The 20,147-nt window shown below is 41.5% G+C and overlaps 1 non-coding gene across 1 annotated transcript; it reads left to right on the top strand.

Annotated features, from left to right (window-relative positions):
• The first annotated feature begins 2,186 nt into the window (after positions 1 to 2,186).
• On the top strand, positions 2,187 to 2,293 carry LOC127216444 (U6 spliceosomal RNA). Its single transcript, XR_007834024.1, has one exon. It is a non-coding gene; the product is annotated as a U6 spliceosomal RNA (small nuclear RNA).
• The last annotated feature ends 17,854 nt before the right edge of the window (positions 2,294 to 20,147 follow it).

The raw sequence follows: 20,147 nt of genomic DNA, 5'->3' as shown, positions 1-20,147 counted from the left end.
GACCTGAGCACTGCCCACCTTGGGTCCGTCACCGATGAGCTTATAAAACTGTCTCTGTTTTCTCCCGCACGCACGACGGGAACCCCGCACGACGGGAGCATAGCTTTCAGGAGTCTTTCTGCCCAACCCCAGCACATTTGTTTTCTTTTGTTTCAATGATGCCTCTTCTCGGTATATCAAAACGTTAATTTTTATTTAGTATTTATTACTATTTATTTTCACCCTGAAAGAACCTACTACTTGATAAGAACTAGACCCACAGATAAATATTGACCTGTATTTAGCACGTATTTGTGCACAAGTTTAAAGGGGACAATGCTTTTTAAAAAATGAGAGTGAAAAAACTAAACAGAAAAAATGTAGCCATGGGCCCAGCAAGTGTGTGTGGGTGTATGGGTGTGCGTGCACGCAAGTGCTTGTATTTGGCAATGATAGTAGCCAAATTATAGCACTCTTTTTCCTTCATGGAGACACGAAGACGCCTTCATGAGCCTTCATGAGACAGTCTTTTTTGCTCTCCTAACGTTTTCCTAGTAAATAAGAATCCTGGATATCCCCACATATTTATCATAAAGCTGTACCCCAATCACTACCCAGGCAGCATTATACTATGCAGGAGTCTGTTTGCATTTGATGCTATTGTGTATGGTTTTTTCTTTATAAAATTAATTCTGCCACAGCATCTGAATGCTTTTTTTTTTTTTTTTTTTTTTTTTTACCTTTAAAATCAATTAGCTTTTGCTAGGCAAATCTTTTCCTGTTTAATATAGAATAATAATTTTTTTCATCTGTCAAGAGGGCTATTAATAACTGGTACCAGTGGGGTTAGAACACTCTCTGGTGTTTGCTTTAGGGGAACAGGGGGATTGTCGGAAATCCTAGCCAAACTGAACCATAATTAGAGAGAAAATGTTAGCAATTAGAACTATACATTAGGCTTTAATTTACGACCATGGAAAAGTCAAGGGTGGAATTTCCGTTCCATTTTTAGGTGCAGCCAGATGGATTCTCATTATAGGATAATTTCTGCCAACCCTCTGTATTTCTCAGGGTCACAGCACGGCTGAGAGCAGCTCGTAGCCCAGTGGCTATGGCTTCCTTTTATCTCTTGGAGTAGAGCATGGCATAAGCAGCCGAGCAGGCTCCTATTCCCCACCTCAGCAATGACACTGGGAATCCTTTCTGTGTGCTGAATTTCAGGTCAAGAGAGCGGCATGGAAACGCAAGTGTCTTGATGGAATTTGTTCTTCTGTTCCCATTGAAAAGGGTGGTGCTGGTGTAGTTCAACACCTCTCACCTTAATAAGGCTTTCTTATTGGTTCTTCTACTCTTGTTTTGTGCTAGGAACCACAATGAGCACTTTAAGCTGTTGTCTTTTACAGAAGCTCTTCTCTGTTCTGTTTCAAGTAGCAGAACTGATGACTGAGCAAGGAAATGTAATTTGGATTATAAAATTCATGCTTTAATAAAAATTCCTTAAATAGTGAAAAAAAAAGATCTTCTCAAATCTAAATAATATATTCGCAATCTAATTCCAAGCTAATGCTACGGTGTCTATTGAATGATAGATTTTTAAAGTACAGGTTATACTTTATTATTTCTCCTATTTATTTCACAATCAAATGTGACTTCTTTCGTAAGTGTCCCAACCATTTTTTCCTTTTATAAAATGAACTCGGGGCCAAAATATTAATCACTATTTAGAATAAATGTATTTATTTCTGGATGAACAAGGTTTTCATATTTAAAACTTCTGGTTACTTTAAATTATAGTGAGTCAAAAGCCTGTCGCTGTTTCCTTCGCAAATGAAATGCAACTGCTGTTGCCACTAGTTCTTACTTTACTTTATACTTTCCTGTGGTGTTGGTGACTGATTGGGCCTGTGATATGCAGCATTCTGGCAGGCATGCCTCCACTTAGCTATAGCCCCAGCTGGATCTTTCTCTTTTCCACTTTTTATGTGGAGACAGATTGTCTCTGAGTTCTCCAGACTGGCCTCAGAACTCAGCCTCTAGCCCAGGGAGACCTTGAACTTTCAACTTCTCTACCTCGCCCAAGGCCTGGCATATTTTACTTTTCATTGTAGAAAATACATATAATGTGAAGCTGACTAGTTCTCTATTTTTTTGCCATAGAGTCCCCACGGTCCACTCAGCTTACAGAAATGCCCTGTGTATGAACAATCATACAACTTTGATAGCATGTGCACTAAAATTGGAATTTACCTAGATAAGATTAGCATGGCCCCTGAATAAGAATAACATGCAAATTTGGCAAATATTCCTTATTATTATTAATTTCATGTGTTTGTTTTACTTTGGGGCTCTGTGTGTGAGAGAAGGAGAACTTCTGTTTTCTGTGTCCTCTTGTGTCCCTGGGATTAACCCAGGTCATCAGGCCTGGTGGCAGGCCCTTCTATCCTTTTTCACCTTTTTTTGTTTAATTGCTTTTTCTCTCCCCTCCCTCCTCTTTCCCTTTTTCTTTTGAGATGGGATTTCTCATTGGCTTGAGAGTCACCAGGGAGGCTAGGCAGGCTGGCCAGGAGCCCTAGGGTACCACCTGTCTCGGGCTGCCCAGAGGCAAGATGACAAATGTACAGGCTGACCAGGCGACTCTGAAAAGAGTAGATACACTGTCCCTGGGGCACACGTGCTGACTATACAAGTTGAATTTGACAATTTATAATTGCGAACCGTTGATTTTGCTTGAAGTGTGGTTTGCCTCCCATTTCAGTGATTTCATGTATTTGTGTACGTAAACAATATATTCCAAATAAGCAGCGACAACACAAGGGTTATAAAAACCAGGAAATGGAGTTGGAGGACTTTCCATTCACCAAGTGAATCTTTACTTGCTCAGAATTTATATATAGAAAAAAATTTTCACTGCAGAAGCATTTAAAAGAGATACAGACACTAGATATTTTTTTATTGAACTTCATACACTTGCTTAAATAGTGGAAAATTGTTATAAATAAGTAGAGATTTAGAACAAAAGGGAAAATGATTTAAAAATACCTAAGGGTTTAAACATTTTAAAGATTTATTTATTTTGACTAAGTGTATGTATGTTTTCGTGCCTGTATGAGTTTATGTGTACCATGAGTATGCCTGGTGCCTACTGAGGCCACAGGGCATCATAGCCCCAGGAATTGAAATTATGGAGATGATGTGGGCACTGGAAATGGAACCCAGATCCTTTGGAAGAGCAGTAAGGAGACACTTCACCTCTGAGCCATCTCTCCTGCCACCATTTTTGGGTTTGTTTGTTTGTTTTGTTTTGTTTTGTTTTACTTTTGACTTTTGACATTTCTGAGACGGGATCTCTTGTCACCCAGGCTGACCTCAAACTTGCCACATAGCTGAGGATGTCCTTGAACAACAACTTTGTGAAAGGAGATTCTGCCCCAAAACCAAGTATTACCAAATTTTTCACTTAAAAGAGGTCTTATTACATTTCATATAAGAAGCAAAACTGTAGCCAGGCCTAGTCATCAATACCTATAATCAAAGGTCCCAGGGAGCAGAGACAGGAGGGTCACTAGGACTCATTCCGACTAGACTCCCGGTTCACCAAGAGACCCTGTCTCAAAGGAATAAGGTGGCATGTGATAGATCAGGACACTGACATCATTCTCTCACCTCAGCACACACACACAAAGGTCATGTACCAGTACACACAGCATGAACATAACATGTACACACACACACACACACACACACACACACACTCAGTCCCAGGCATGGAAAAGAAGCGTTAGACATGTTCACAGGAGAAAGAGATCTCTGGATGACCAGGGAGCAGGTGAGCAGGTCAGTGTGTACTAAGGTGAGTCTGCATGTCTAATTGATCAGTACCTGCTTATTAACTATCAGAGATTTATGAAAAAGTGACATGTTTTCTAATGTGGTAGTACATGGTGCACACCTGTAATCCCAGCACTCAGGAGACTGAGGCAGGAGGATTTGAAGTTCTAAACCAGCCTAAGACACATAACAAAACCCTGCTTCAGGAAGGAAAAAAGGGAGGGAAGGAGGGAGGGAGGGAGGGAGGGAGGGAGGGAGGGAAGGAGGGAGGGAGGGAGAAAAAAAAAGGAGAAGCTCTCTGTATGACTCACCATTCTTCACCTCAACACCATATCACTCTACCTTCTCACCTTGACACAATGTGACCGTCTGTCCTGGGGCTGTGGTTCAGGGGTAGAACAGTTATGCCCAAGGGTCCAGGTTCCATCCTCAGCACTGCAACAACAAAACTGTGACCCTCTTCTCTTTCCCCTTCCCCAAGTAGGAAAGCTCCTGTTTATTTCCCTGAAAAGAAGATTGACTTCATCAATCTCTCACAACTATATACAAAACTTCATGCTTGTTAAGTGTGTCCCCTTCGATTGGCACTCCTCCTGTTGCCACTACCAGCAACCACCTGCATGATTTCCCTCCCTGCTTCCCTTCCCTACGCTATGCCACCCCTGTGACTAATTGTGTAGTGCCTGGATCCCTTCAACCTCAGGTTGTTTGTTTGTGAAGGAGTCTCACTACACAGCCCTAGCTAACCTGAAATTCAACCAGACCAGAGTGGTCTCCCCTCTCCCTCCTGAGAGCTGGGATGACAGATACAACATGCTACCCTACCCAGAAACCTCAATGAGTTTTCTTATTTCATCCATGAGTTATAATTCTCGTGTTTATAATACTGGTTAATTCATCAGGAAGAAAGCACCTTGGAACCACCTTCCATCCCCTGTTATAGGACTAAATATTTAAGAAGAAGAACCAGGGTCTGAGTAATCTCAAACACAAACAACAGAACCTCCTGAACTAATGTGCAATCTTTAGAAGCTTACCATGAAAACTCTGGTAATACTAGGCCCTTGCAAGGTCAATGACTATGGACTATCTGACTCCTCAAATTTAAAAAGGACATGACATTCTCTATTGGTAATAGTTTAATAACTACTAAGACATAACCAGGAAATAGAATTAATTCTTGATAACTGCTAAATACAATTATTTCAGCAAAGACAATTTTTGTTTTGTTTTGCTTTGTTTGTTTTCAAGATGGGGTTTCTCTGTGTAATACTGGCTGTCCTGGAACTAGCTCTGTAGACCAGTCTTGGATTAAAGTCATGCACCACCACCACCTAATTCAGGCTTCAATTTCTTGAGGGCTGTGGAGATGGCCTGTTAGTAAAATGCTTAACACATAAGCCTGAGAACTTGAGTCCAACCCCCTGCACCCATAGAAAGAGCCAGCCAAGTAGCTGGAGCTTATAGTAACAGTACTGGAAGAGACAGGTGTATCCCTGGAGTTTACTGGCTAGTCAATCATGCCCAATCAGTAATCCCTAGATCCTAAAGATAGATAGATAGATAGATAGATAGATAGATAGATAGATAGATGATAGAAGATACATAGATACATACATAGATACGTACATATATAGAGACCCTGTCTTAAATAACAAGGTGGATAGTTCCTGAGTAACAGCATCCAAGGTTGACCTCTGGTCTTGCATGCACACGCACACAGAGCCAGTCAGGGAGACAGAGACAGAGAGATAGAGAAAAAGAGTTTTCATGTGTGCCTACTTTAAAGCCATGAACTAGAAACTAGGGAGGAAGAGGCAGTAAAAACAAAGATAGAATCATAGCCGTATCATGGTACATTGCAGAGTCAGTGGGAGAGGACAGAAGGAGATCAGGCTCAGGTCATTTAAGCCTAGATACCAATTTCATGCCACACACCCTTTGACACTCTTGTCTCAGTCCCCCATGTGTACACAGGGATGAGTATAACATTCACTTGAGTTATTGTTTGGTGCCACAAGAAATATGTAGCAATCACCAGTCTGTTTTTCACTAAAATTTAACAGAGGCTAAAGCTGTGGTCTCCAGTCAGACTTCCTGGAATGAAGCCTTCTGCTATTGTTTGGACCTGGAACATCTCTCAAAGTCCCACCAAGCAGCCATTGCCAACCAATGACTACAGGTTGTATACCAGCTCTCCTTAGTTTCCAGCTCATCATATACAAATCTTAGGTGTTCCCAGTCTCCATAATTGTGTGAGCTGATTCCCTATATAAATTTAAATTGGGCTGGCAAAGATGGCTTAGTAGGTGCATGTGCTTGCTATGACAGACTGATGATCTGAATTAAGTGCCAGACATGCATCGTGGAAGGAAAGAACCAAGTTTTGAAAGTTATCCTCAGATCTCCACAAATGTGCCATGGCCCTTGAACACCTGTTCTCTCCCACGCCTCTCTCTCTCTCTCTCTCTCTCTCTCTCTCTCACACACACACACACACACACACACACACACACACAATCACATACATACACATCACACACACACACACACACAGAATACTAATTAATAAAATTAAAACTTTAAAAACAGATTCAAGATGGAAAGCCAGGTCCCACTGATCCTATGTGACCCTGTTGTCTAGAGAATCTTGACCAGTCCAGGTGGGACCCAGGAACTCTGAGGGCTCATTTGGAACCTATGTCCTAAAGGATTCTCCACAATCCCTTCTGCTGTCGATGTTGTAATTTGATCATAGACTATGCTTGGCAATGTGGTGGGTACTGAATTTAATAAATGCCGATTGGATTAATCAATGAACAATTAAGATAATAAAACCTTAGCTAAAGAAATTCCTCCACTGGATTTAACCACCTACAAAGCACTCAAGGATCCTCAGCACATGTAAAGGTGGTAGCCAAAAAAACATAACATCTCAGATTCCAGTGGGCCCCATCTAAATAGGGGCACTGCCTGGAGCCGTTTCTCAAATGTCACAGATGCCTGTTTGCTATGTTAATGTGACACTCCTAATGTTTTATTCAGTGTGAAGAGTATAGAGAGCGACTCCATCATCGGTGTTTCCATAATATATTATATAGACTCATTCATCTGTTAAATATTGAGTTACATAGCTAAGGAGCATTTTCAGTGCAAGTCCCTGTGGAAACTAAAGATGAGTGACATCTCCCCAGAGTTCACCATCTAATGGGGGAAAACAAACACACAGGGGGAAAAATGTGCTAAGTATCATCTTAGGAGTACACTGAGTAAATACAGCAGTACAATGTAGGCTAGAAAGCTTGGTTTGTACTTAGAAGCACAAATGGGTTAGGAGCAGGAAGGAGGAGGAAGCAACATGCATCTTTGCCTAGATGTTTCAAGGGAAACCTCCCAGGAGTGACTTCTGCAGTGAGTAGTAAAGAATGACGAGAAGTCATGAGAAACACGGAGATGGAAAGCCTCGCCTTTGCAGGTTTAGTGTGTGTGTGAGAACGAACAGGAGTTGAGTGGGCATTATTACATAGTTTCTTAAGCTGTGGATCTCAACACTGAAACTTGGCTTCTGAACATGTAATGACCAAAACTTTATCCAAGATCAAATGTGTCCTGAGTGTGTAGTATTTTCTGCAGGGCTCAACTCGCTGTGTCACATGACTTCACTGCAGCCTGGACTCTGAACACACAGCATACATCCACTTCAATTCAGAGTCAAGATGTGGCTGTGGTAGGAATTGTGCTGTTTCTACTGCACAGACAATTTCCACTCTTGGGTAAACATAATGGTTTATGAAGTCATGGTGACACATGCCTGAAACCCCAGCACTAGGGAAGCTGAAGCAGAAGGAAGCATACATATACACATACATACATACATACATACATACATACATACATACATACAAACACATACACATATACAGTCAGACATTTATTTCATTTATTGAAAACAATGACGTTTTTCCTACTGACATTCCCCCAGTAGTATAATTTGGATTAGAATATTTGGTTTATTTTTGTTTTTCTTGGCGGGATGTGGGGGGGGTTGTTTTGGTTTTTATTTGTTTGTTTGGTTGGTTGGTTTTTCAAAATGGTGTTTCTTTGCATAGCCTGGCTAGAACTCACTCTGTAGACCAGGCTGGCTTTGAGATCAGAACTCAGAGATCAGCCTGCCTCAGCCTCCCAAGAGCTGCGACAAAAGGCATGCACCACTGCTGCCAGCCAGAATGTTTGGTTTTTAAGGTTTATTTTGTATTAAGTTGTATTATGTACATGTGTATTTTGTGCACATGATTGCAGTTGTTCACGGGCTCCTGAGGCATCTCTGGAGTTACAGGAAATTATGAGCCATCAAACTGGGTTCTAGGAACCCAACTTTGATTTTCTAGAAGAGTAGCACACACTCCTAACTGTAGACCCATCCCTCCAGACTATCTTTGGTTTTGTTGTTGTTTTTAATTGCTATTTGAGTTACTGGCTTGAGTTTCATTTGTAAGAAGTGGGACAAGTGAGACAGCTCAGCAGATCAAGGCACATGCAGCCAAGACTGACGTCCCTAATTCCATCTCCAGAACCTACATGATGGAAGAAAAAAGGATCAGCTCCTGCAGAGTGACCTCTGACCTCCACATGTGCACCATGGTGTGTGTGTGTGTGTGTGTGTGTGTGTGTGTGCAAGAACAAATGTATACACAAAAATAAATATAAATGCAATTTGAGGGCTGGAGTGATGCCTAGAGGTTAAGATCACTGACTGTTCTTTTGGAGGACCCAGGCTGATTCTCAGCATCAACATGGAGGTTCACAACTATCTGTAACTCTACTCCTAATGGACCCAACATGCTCTTCTGGACTTTGACGGTACTTCACACATGGCACATAGATAAACACACAGGCAAAACACTCATACACATAAAAATTAAAGGAAAAAAAAACTTAGTTTCATGTTAGCCCATGCTTTTAATCCCAACATTTCGGAGGTAGAGGCAGGCAGATTTATTTGTGTATTATTCAGACAAGGTCTGTAGTCCAGGCTAGCCTTGAACTTGCTATTGTTGGAAATGGCCTTAAATTTCTAGTCCTGCCTCTGTCTCTATAGTTCTGGGATTACAGGCACTGACCAAGTCCTATCCAGATAAAAATCTGGGACTATGAGCACATGACACTTGTAGTAAGATATTCACTTTGTCCGCACCTGTGGCACAGACCATGCCCATTGGGTGTGGGGACATGGGCAGATGTTACCTGGGGGAAACTAAGTCTGAGGAAGGGACTCCAGGAACTCTCTCGTTTACAGCACAGGGACAGAAGAACATCCGGAGGCATCTTTGGGGTCAGGAAACTGCTGGTGTTCATCTGTCTATGTTGTAAGTTATTTCTCCCTGAATAAACATCTATTCGGCCTATCTGTTTCTCCTGATCCTTATTAAACCTCAATAGCCCCTGGTATGGATTTCTTCATCAAAGGCCGCTCAGAAGATCCCAGGAACAAACCAAGAACAGATTGCAAATCTTCATTCATACATAGCTCACGAAAGTTTTTTGTTAGCCAGTTAGGCCCAGATGGACAGCACTGTCCTGAAGGCTGACTCCAGCACAGACGCAAGTGACTGTCCCTGTGTTTCAGGGAACTTCCCTGATGATAGCAAGAACACCCTGAATGAAGGAACTTAAGGTAGTACACAAGCCATTTTACACAGGTTTTTAAGTTGTGGTTCATGCAGTAGGGAATAGGTTATGTGCATAGATATTCTTTAACCAAAAGGAACCCTAACTTCTAGAATGTTCTTCTACAAGATCTCTCATTGCTGTGTCTTCCCCATCCTTATAGGAAAAAAAAAGGCTCAAAAGTCTCAAGTGTTACCTTCTGTACTTTCTGAGAAAGCTGCATCTGAAGTACGATTCTTTCCAAGACCTCTATATTTCCCATGGGTCGGACCATTGTCTGTCTCATTTCTCACTATGTGCTAATAATTAATACTCAGATATCTGGGGAATAGTGCCCAGAGTATGGCCAACATCCATTAATGTGTGTTGGATAAATGAATAAAAACATATAAATGAAAGAGTTGCCCTTAGAGGAAGCCCCCCTTGCAAGGCAGATGAGGAACTACAGGATATTGTTTTTAATTCCAACTAGCCTTTTGATGATAACCCTTTTTACCCATCTTGGTCACAGGTCCTCTTCTAGAATTCTAAGAAGCAGACACACACACACACACACACACACACACACACACCATCACCCCAAGAACGCAAACCTCCCCTTCCTCTGAATCAACTAAACAGCATGGTTACCCTCTAATGGCCCCTGCTGCCTTTAAGCCAACCAAGCCTCTCACATAGTGTGTCAATGAAGATCTCTCCTTCTGCACCCATAAGAACTGGGTATTGACTCAACTGAGTCTCCATCACCCTCAATAAACAATCATCATGGTACACAGAACTACAATCCCAGAGGATTGTAGTTCCCTCATCCCTTGACTCTGAGTCACGCTCTCCTCATTCCTGTCCTTTTCATCAGTTCAATCCCCATTGTCTATGTCAATGTTACTCAAGTTGGGGCATCCTCGGGTTTCAATATATTCTACACCAGTAACCTTACTTATTGTGGTAAATAAGGATCAGGATAAACAAATAGGCCGAATAGATGTTTATTCAGAGAGAAATAACTTACAACCTAGACAGATGAACACCAGGAAATTCAACCCGATCCTCTCCTGTCCGAGTCACGCCAGCAAGAGAGAGCGCCTTCCTGGCCCCCTCCGACCTCCTTCCTCAGGTCACCTCCGCCCATCGCTCCACCCCCCCAATGGGCGTGGTCAGTGCTACAGAAGGACTACCTCACTACAATTCCCCTTTTAGTCTAAAGAAAAGATTTAGGCTTAATACAAAACTATATACAAAACAGTGAATAACAAGTGTGCTCTAAGAAAAGGAAAATCGAGAACAAAATGACCTACATATCTAGTCCTAGGGTGAGGGCATAATGGAGTTTACAATAGAGTTGTCCTAAGCTGGAAAACGTAAGTCTAGTACCTAATATATCTAACTAGGAAGAGAGAATAATAGTTGTGATAGTTTAATCTTCAATCTCATCGAGACCTGAGAAGGAAATTAACAATACTAGAGTAGACAGGAAATGCGGATGGACAACTTCCAAAAGGTGCAGCAAGGACAGAAACAGCAAGCCACCTGAACAGTCACCCTAGGTCTCACAGCGACGTTGGTACACCCAGATTTGACTAAGGCCAAGAGAACTTGACAGACCACAACAACAGCAGGGAAATAGAATGGCTGTCTTACCCTGACTTGGCAAGGTCAAGCAGTCTTCTATATTTGTCTCCTGCAAGCACATAGGACTGACTGTATGTCCAAATCAGTGGTCAAGGTGGGGGCAATTCTATGCCCAACAGGCCATTAGCTGAGGCGAGATTGAACTCCAGCAGGAGCAACAACAGTGTCCAACATATTTTCGGGAAAGTGCACGGTGCTGTCAGGAGCAACAGTGTCTCATGTCAATGGAGTACTAATATTAAAACATTTAAATGCCATGTTCTGCATGTCTATGAAGTGATTGAAGATTAAGCATCTATATCTGACTAATCTCATAGGTACAGGAAATGTGAGTGAAGATAATCTGTAATACTCGGGAACTTAGCTAAAAAGACTGATTAAAACTTTCTTGAGTAAAGCAGGAACAAATACTTAAACAATATAACTATTTACATATACCTACATGTAAATCCCTAAAATAGAGGTAGAGTATAAGTGTCAAGACAAGAGGTAGAACTATAAAGGGCAGCAAGATAAATATCCCAAATTGTATCAATATACAAAATGTCTTGAATACAGGAAAAGTATACATACATAGAATATGGTAAAAAAATAATGTGCATAAAATATTATAAGTGGAAACATTTAACACAATATAACAAAATATAAACTTAATTTTACATAGCTTACCACATAGGGATACATAACAATGTAAGCTGTAAAATACTATCTCATTCATACTCAAATTCTCAAGGAAATAGGCTAATCTACTTATATCCCATCTAAACCATACCTTTACCCACCATTCCCTATTCCTGTCTAAAAGATAAACCCGAGTGTAAGCATCACCCAATCCCAAATAACTAAAACCAACCCAAAGACGATGACTATTATCCCAAAATTCCAAGGGTAGGGAAAGGGGGCGTAGTCATATTAAGATTACTTTCTGCTGAAATGGGACGATGATTGCTCCAATGGATCCTGTAGGAAGAAAATTTTTAGCAACCAAATTTCTCAACAGAACTGGCTGTGACATATGTAGTTAGTCACTGTGTGGCAGAAAATTCTTGACTGTAGTTCTATTTGAAACTGGCCAGGGTGTAATAAAAAGGTGCACCATTACAGCTAGCTAGTCATGAGTTGTCTCGAGCAAAACAGTCTCAAACCGGTTTTAGGGTGATGTTTGTAGTTTCGATGCATCAGGTTGAGTCAAGTGGAAATGATGATGTGGGGCCCCATCTTCTTTTCGGAAAGTTTAAAGACTGCTGTTAGGAATCGTTATTATTCCTTGTGGAAAAGTTACACATCAATATTAAAGTAAATTTTTTAAGTTTTAAGGTATGCATTAGGGAAAGACAACAATAAGCATTAAAAGTATGTGAGAAAATTAGGATTTTAGAGAGAAAATTGTATAAGATATGAGTCCCCAGATTTTGTTTTCTTCTGGTGTCAGAAGCGGGATTTACCTGGGTTTTGCCCCCAGGCGGCAGAAGCCGCCCCCCTACCCCACTTCTGGTACCAGATATTGTGGTAAATAAGGATCAGGATAAACAAATAGGCCGAATAGATGTTTATTCAGAGAGAAATAACTTACAACCTAGACAGATGAACACCAGGAAATTCAACCCGATCCTCTCCTGTCCGAGTCACGCCAGCAAGAGAGAGCGCCTTCCTGGCCCCCTCCGACCTCCTTCCTCAGGTCACCTCCGCCCATCGCTCCACCCCCCAATGGGCGTGGTCAGTGCTACAGAAGGACTACCTCACTACAATCACTTCTGTGCCTTTAGCAACCACCAGTATTTTGAAGGCTCATATAAATCCCTAATGCACAAGGTTCATTCATTCAATCAGGTGTGTGTGTGTTCCTCTTCTGTTCTAGGGTCTTACAATAGTGGTACCTAGCAGTGACAAGTGTTCCCTAGTATTTAAGACAGAATTTCACTATGAAGTTCTAGTTGGCCTATGTATACCAGGCTCTAAGCTCACAGAACACCTTCTGCCTGTCTCTGGGACATTTGGGATTAACTAAAGGCTACCTAGATGAAAATTATTCCCTTAAAATGGAATCTGTCTTACTCACCTTGGCATATCAATGGATATTAAAGTTACTGAGAAGGGTGTGAGGGTCCTTTATATAAGTTAACTTGGTTTATGAGCTCTGAAAGATATTCATTTAATTATGCTTATCTGGAGCCAGTGAGATAATAAGTAGGTATTGTATTGCTGTGATGAACACTATGACCAAAAAGCAAGATGGGAGCAAAGGGTTTATTTGGCTTATGCATTCTTTTTTTGCTGGGCAAGGGTGCTTTTGGGGGGGGGGTGGTATTTTGTTTTGTTTTTTTCAAGGTAGGGTTTCTCTGTGTAACAGTCCTAACTATCCTGGAACTCTCTTTGTAGATCAGGCTTGCCTTGAACTCACTTGCCTCTGCCCCCTCCCCTCCCGAGTGCTGGTATTAAAGGCGTGTGCCATCACCACCCTGATGGGAGATGTCATTCTGTAAATATGTTTCTTGTATTGGTTAAAGAATAAAGCACTGTTGGCCAATAGGAAAGCAAGATAGGTGCGACTAGGAGACAAGGAGGATTCCAGGAAGTAGTAGGGAGGAGTCAGCATGGAGAGACTGGAGAGAACAGAACACCGACCCCTCTCTCTGGTAAGATGAGACCACGTGGAAATACTTAGATTAATAGAAATGGGTTACTATTTAAGACAGAGCTAGCCAACAAGAAACTAGTAACTGGCCAACAGCATAATATCAAATACAGCGTCTCTGTGTATTATTTGGAGCTGGCGCAGCTGTGGGTCCAGGCCTGCAGGGAAAACATACTCCTAACACCACCCAACTTGGTTTACATTTTCATATCACTAGTTAATCATTGAAGGAAGTCAAGACAAACTGAAACAAGGCAGGAATCTGGAGGCAGGAGTTGATACAGAGGTCATGGAGGGGTGCTACTTGCTTACCAGCTTGCTCCCCATGGCTTGCTCAGCCTACTTTCTTAAAGAACCCAGGACCACCCACAATGGGCTGGGCCCTCCCCCATCAATCACTAACTAAGAAAATTCTCTACAGGCTTGCCTACAGTCCACTCTTATGTAGGCATTTTCTTAATTGAGGTTCCCTCCTCTCAGATGACTCTAGTTTGTGTCAAGTTGACACTATTATCCAGCATAGTGGATAAAGGCACTTATTGCCAAGCTGGGTATCCAAAGTTCCCAAAATCCACATGATCAAAGGAGAGCTGACTCCTAAAAGTATTTTCCTATGACTTCTACATAGATGCCATGGCACACTTGAAGACACACATAAAAATACAATAAAATTAAAATATTTCTGTTTTTGACACCTTTTATAAACATTATTTACTTCTTTTGCAAATTAGCATATATTTCCTCTTGTTCTCTGTAGCTGTTATGTATATCAGCCTAAAATATCTCATATCTGAGACCCTTCAACTAGCAGGCACTGTCACTATTTTACATCGAGACCAGCATACAACCATTTTTAAAAACTATTCAGCAACTTTAAAACATGAGTGTTGCAGGCTAAAGAGATAAACTCAGTGATTAAGAGCATTGGCTACTCTTCCAGAGGACTGGGGTTCAATTCTCAGCACCCACATGGCAGCTCAAGGCTGTCTATAACTCCAGTTCCAGGGAATCTGGCATCCTTACACAGACATGCATAGAAGCAAAGCACCAAAGCATATAAAATAAATAAATTAAAAGACATGAATGTTCCATTGTTGAATTAGAAACGAAATCTTGGAATTTACCTGATGTAATTCTGTCTACAAAATGGGCAAAAGGAGAGATTTCTTGTTTTGTTCACCAATCCGAAATTTGATGGAAGGGGTTCAGGTAATTTTAATTAATTATTACAAATTAATTTTATTTCAACAATTTTTAATCAAGCTCTTAAAAGAATGATAAAATTACACATCTCTCCCTTCTGCCAAAACTGTAATTGATAAAACAAGACCCAACTTTTCTGCTAATTCTGCTTTCTCAAACACACACACACACACACACACATACCACACACATACACCACACATCACACACACACACACACACACACAGTGCCACCCCAGTCAGATGCTTTAACAGGCATGCTAATTTCCACTCACAGCTGCAGCAATTAGAAAGTGTACTTAATGGAGTGTCATGTTAATTGTTTTCGGAGTTAACCAATTTCTCCATTTAATTGCCAATTGATTAACCTATTGAAATGTTAAGTGACTCAGTTTCCTTCCAGAGTAAACAACAGCCACATATGGAAGCTGCCACCAGCCAAAGGCAGGCTTGTTGGTGTGGATTCTGAGTGCCGGCATTTTTCTATGCTTCTCTGAGTTATTAATGAGATGAGGCAATGTTACATGCATTTGTCTTCCAAAAAGGTTATCAGAGCCACAGCTGACCTGCAGTGGCAAGGTGGAGTCATGCAGCTTTAATAGAAACGGTTTTCGGTTGTGACGGGGGTACTTGATCCAATTGTGATGGTAATTAACTCGGACTGCTTCCTCAACATGGGTGGGGGAGGGGGAAGGGAGAGGGTGGTGTCCATCTTTCTTTCAGCACTAAGTATGCAAAGAGATGCTCCCTCTGTTTTATATAAGCATGCATTAATCACTCTTTGGGTTCTTATAAGCCAGCAAATGGTCTAGTTTCTGTAGGCTGGAAGCACACTACTCAGACTGCGGTACCATTACATAAATAAGAGGCCCTTCGCCTGCTGCACACTCTACTGGCTAGCTAGCTCCTGCTGGTACAATTTTGCACCTTTAGTTTCATGGAGTGTCTTTTCCAGGGAAACTCTACAACTAGAAAGTAAAAATTATTCCCCCTGACCCCTCCCAGTATAAGCACTATGAAGCCACACAGCACAGAGTCAGCCAGGCAAAGATTTGGGCCTGGAACACTTTTTTCCCCCACATTCTACTGTGTTTCAGTGACCAAACACACGTCGGGTCCTAACGGCGAGCTATTAACTCAGCCTTTTCATCTCCACACTGTTTTCTGACTCTGAGTGCATGGTGCTTGCCTGGCTGTTTCTACTGTACTGCACTATTGTTTAATTACCAGGCAATAGACACAACTGAGCCAGCATTATCATCCTTGATGGTGTTGGGAGCAGGCAACTGAGACAACATGACTACAAACCTATGTTGTGTTCAATAGTGCTTTAGAGGATTTCTCTCTTCATAGTTCTGGCTCATTCATGTTTGATTCAGCACATTTGTTCTTTAAAAAGGGCATAGCTTAGAAGAGTTTCAGAGCGGGTTAATAATTCAGCTGAAAATGGCTGCTTGCATTGTAAAAGCTTGTTCCTGCAGATGCTCGGGGCTTTCTTCAGTTTTGCTGCTCTGCAGCTTCGGCCCAGTTGGTAAACAGCTTAAGTCCAGACATCTTTTCATTCGCTGAGCAGCGGATTGAAGTAAAAATGCATATAAGTGGCGACTGACTGGCGCTGGCCTAACAATAGCCTGTAACATTATGCAAGGGTATTTACATAGGAATAAGGCCTCCCTAAAGGAGATGGGGCAATTAATGGTGTGGGCCACACATATAAGGCAAGTTTGTCCAATCCTTTCCTCCATAAAGATCTTTTGTAAAGTGCTACAGAAACTCATGAAGACCCTAAAGAGATGCAGGGTGGGACTTTCAAAATATATGTATACAAATATATTTAACATTTTAATAAGCTAAATGACATTAAGTGAATGCTGAAAAAGAAGATAAATTTATTTTTGTTTGGGCCATCTCAGATGGTTTCTTCAACCCTGCAACAGAAGGAACCCACTTCTGAGTCTTCTCTCTTCATTTGTGTGTGTGTTGGGGGGGGATGTGTACTGCATTTAAAACTCACCCTGAAATAATCAGACAAGTCCCTTAGTGACCATCTTCATGTACTTGAAGCCTCAGGCATCATCTTTAAGATATTTTAAAGGCCCCACACTACTTATCTCAAGTATTGTTTAAGCATTGTAGGAAAAATTGTCAGTGGCCAAGCATAAAGGGGAAATCGTAGGATTCTCAGCTGAGTCTTGGTAGGTGGGAAGACTTACACAATGAACAGTAACACACACACACACACACACACACACACACTCACAGACGTGTCAACAGAGCATGGGGAAAACTATACAAACTTAGTCCTTTAAAGAGTATATGGTTTAAGAGAATCAATATCTTATCATTCAAGATAGAAATTACAATATCAAATACTTCCACCCCAGGCATCAAGGAGGGGCAGGAAGCCCTCCTCTAGCTACCCCCACCCCTAGATGACAAACCCCAACAGGCAGAGCAAATCTGTGGTGGATCTTTCTGGCGCTCTCCTTATCAGGAGCTACCCCTCTACCTCTGCTATTGGTCTGCTTTTCTTACTCAGGGTCAGAACACTTTCAATGCAGTATCATCAGCATCTCCAAAATCAACATCAGAAGGATGTTAACTCTTTGGGGAAGCCCAGCCCTCGCTGCCTGTTTCGGCAGTTAAAGCATTCCTGTCGTAAGCCAAGCACTTTGCTTTCTTCCTTTTTCTTTCACTATGTTTTATCTCACTCAAAGGACATTGCCTACAAAAGCAGAGCCGGTGGAGGACTGGTTGTCCTGGCTAGTTGCAAGCTGCTCTCCCAAAGTCATTTTTCCATTCCAATTTTTGTATTTATAGTTGGTTCATAAAATACATAGACGCCCATCTGGGATGGAGAGAAATAAAATCTTAATGTGCTAATGCATAAGCTTTGGCTGGATGGGTGGATCTGGAGGAGGGAGAAAGTGATTTCTGCTCTAGCCCTGTCAGGCAGCCAGAAATCAATGCCTCATTCAGGACTATCGATCAGTACTAAATTAATTAGACTGCCAAGCTTATGGCAGTTGATAAGACAACTTGTTAATTTAGTCAATGATAGTGTTTTCCCTGAAGCCGCAAATACCCTCTTTAGAAAAAAAATGTCTGACCTGGCTTGATTCTTTCTCCTCTCTCTCTCTGTCTGTCTCTCTCTGTCTGTCTCTCTCTGTCTCTCTCTGTCTGTCTGTCTCTCTCTCTCTCTCTCTCTCTCTCTCTCTCTCTCTCTCTCTCTCTCTGGTGGTTAGAGGCTGGTGGGTTTGAGGGGTGGGCAGAGAAGTCAAATAAATGCTGCAAGAAAAAAAAAAACTACATTGTAAGGAATCCTTCTAGAATGTTCATTAACCCATTGCCACCTCAGTTCCCTTGTCTCTGAGGGAGTTTGGTGATGAAAAGAATGCCAACAACCCTTTTAGAACCCTGGATCTGTGGGGCTTTGGCCACGTAAGACCATTCCATCCCTAACAAGGATGTTCATTTGGAAGGGACTACTTCCTAAACTTTCATTTAAAATTGACTGATACAGATTGCTTTAACCCCCCCCCCCACACACACACACTTAAACCTGTAACCGTGATAGTAATAGCCAGTAACAAAAGACTTGGGGCTCAGTCGGCAATGCAAACTGTGAATGGAATGAAGGTATCCCAGAATGCTCTGAACATGGGGCAGTACTTCCTGCTGGCTTGGAAGGACAAAAGGACAAAGCCTGGGAGTGTAGGGGTCCCACCAACAGCTCTTGGAGGCAACAGCCTGCTATCAGCAGCACTCTGAGAATGCTAATAAGCAATCGAGAAGCTCAGCTTTCTTGCCATAATTCTATAGTGTGCTTGAGGACCCCATAGTGCTTACTAAATAAAGACAACTAATTGAGAATTTTTTGCACATTTTGCCCAGGGGACTTGTTCATTCACTTCTTTGGGGAGAATGTATCCCCACTGATATGAGATGCACACTCACGTTACTCTTCCCTGGGTCTCAAACTGACTTTCGAAGTATGACAAAAATGTTTAATTTTAGTTTTTGAAACCATGTTGCTGGGAATTGTTTTAAATCTCAAAGAACAGGCATTTCAGTGTTCAACTTTAAAAAAATCCTGGCAAAGTTTCCTGAATTAAAGCCCTGTGGTTCCCCCCCCCCCCTTTTCTTTTCTCCTTTCTTTCTTTTTCTTTCTTAAATTGTCTTTTCTGTGGTGAGGCCTACATTTTTGTGTCTGCAGGTGACACGTTGATTGAAACTAAAATTAATAAATCAGCTGAAAAGCTCACACCTACAGTTCACAGCAGGGCCTGGAAAACATGGTTATAAAGGAGCTTTATGCCCTCATATAAAGAACATAAATTACAGAAGCACTTGTTGCCCTGGGTCTTGATTTTGCTTTGCAATCTGGTATCTTATTTTTGGAGGCTTATTGTTAATCAACAGGTTCCTGGTTGCTTTAGCCAGTGACTTTGCTATTAATCTCCTATTTGACCATTATAGCATATTAATGAGGAGCTTCTAAATGTGACTCTGTCTTCTGATCGAGGAATTAGTTTAAAAAGTGCATTTAAAAAGTGCACTTTTTACTCAATGGCTAACAGTTAGCCTCGTTGAGGACAAACGCCAAGTAGCATTTTCTTCAGCTTGTGTCATACTAAGAAGTGTTTTACTAACATGTCTCTTACTGTTCTTTTCTTCTCCTCTACACTTATTTCTCTGCTGTGGTGGGCAATTATGGAACTTACCGGGCTCTGCTCATTTTCTTTTAACAAAATTAAACTGTATATAAATAACAAAACGATACTCTTTCTTATGAACGTGCACTCTTATTTTAATTAAGTAATGTCCATGTGCCTTGGAGGTGGGTCCCAGAATCTAAATGGATGATTTGGGGAGGCACAGGCTTCAATACTTCTCACCAGAATGATATTAGCAAATGTCATCGCAAGTGCAGGAATGTAGCCATCACATTGCTCTTTAGAGTCTAAGGTGTCTGGAAATGTTAGTGTTTAGCAAGAGAAGGAGACAAATATACTAGAGGGAGTTTAAACATACAAAGCAAAATTGGGGCTTTACATCTTAACTGTGTAATTATCAGATGTCTGAGGTGACTACAACACAAACCAGCCCAGGTAGTCCCAAGTGTGCAAACTGCCTTGTAGCGGTCTGGGCTATTTTCAGAGGACATCCCCTGACAATGAGGTTAGCAATGTTGTCTTCCTTCCAC

This window comes from Phodopus roborovskii, unplaced genomic scaffold, assembly GCF_943737965.1.
Source record: "Phodopus roborovskii unplaced genomic scaffold, PHOROB, whole genome shotgun sequence".
NCBI classification, from domain to species: domain Eukaryota; kingdom Metazoa; phylum Chordata; class Mammalia; order Rodentia; family Cricetidae; genus Phodopus; species Phodopus roborovskii.
This window is presented reverse-complemented; position numbering and strand designations above follow the sequence as displayed.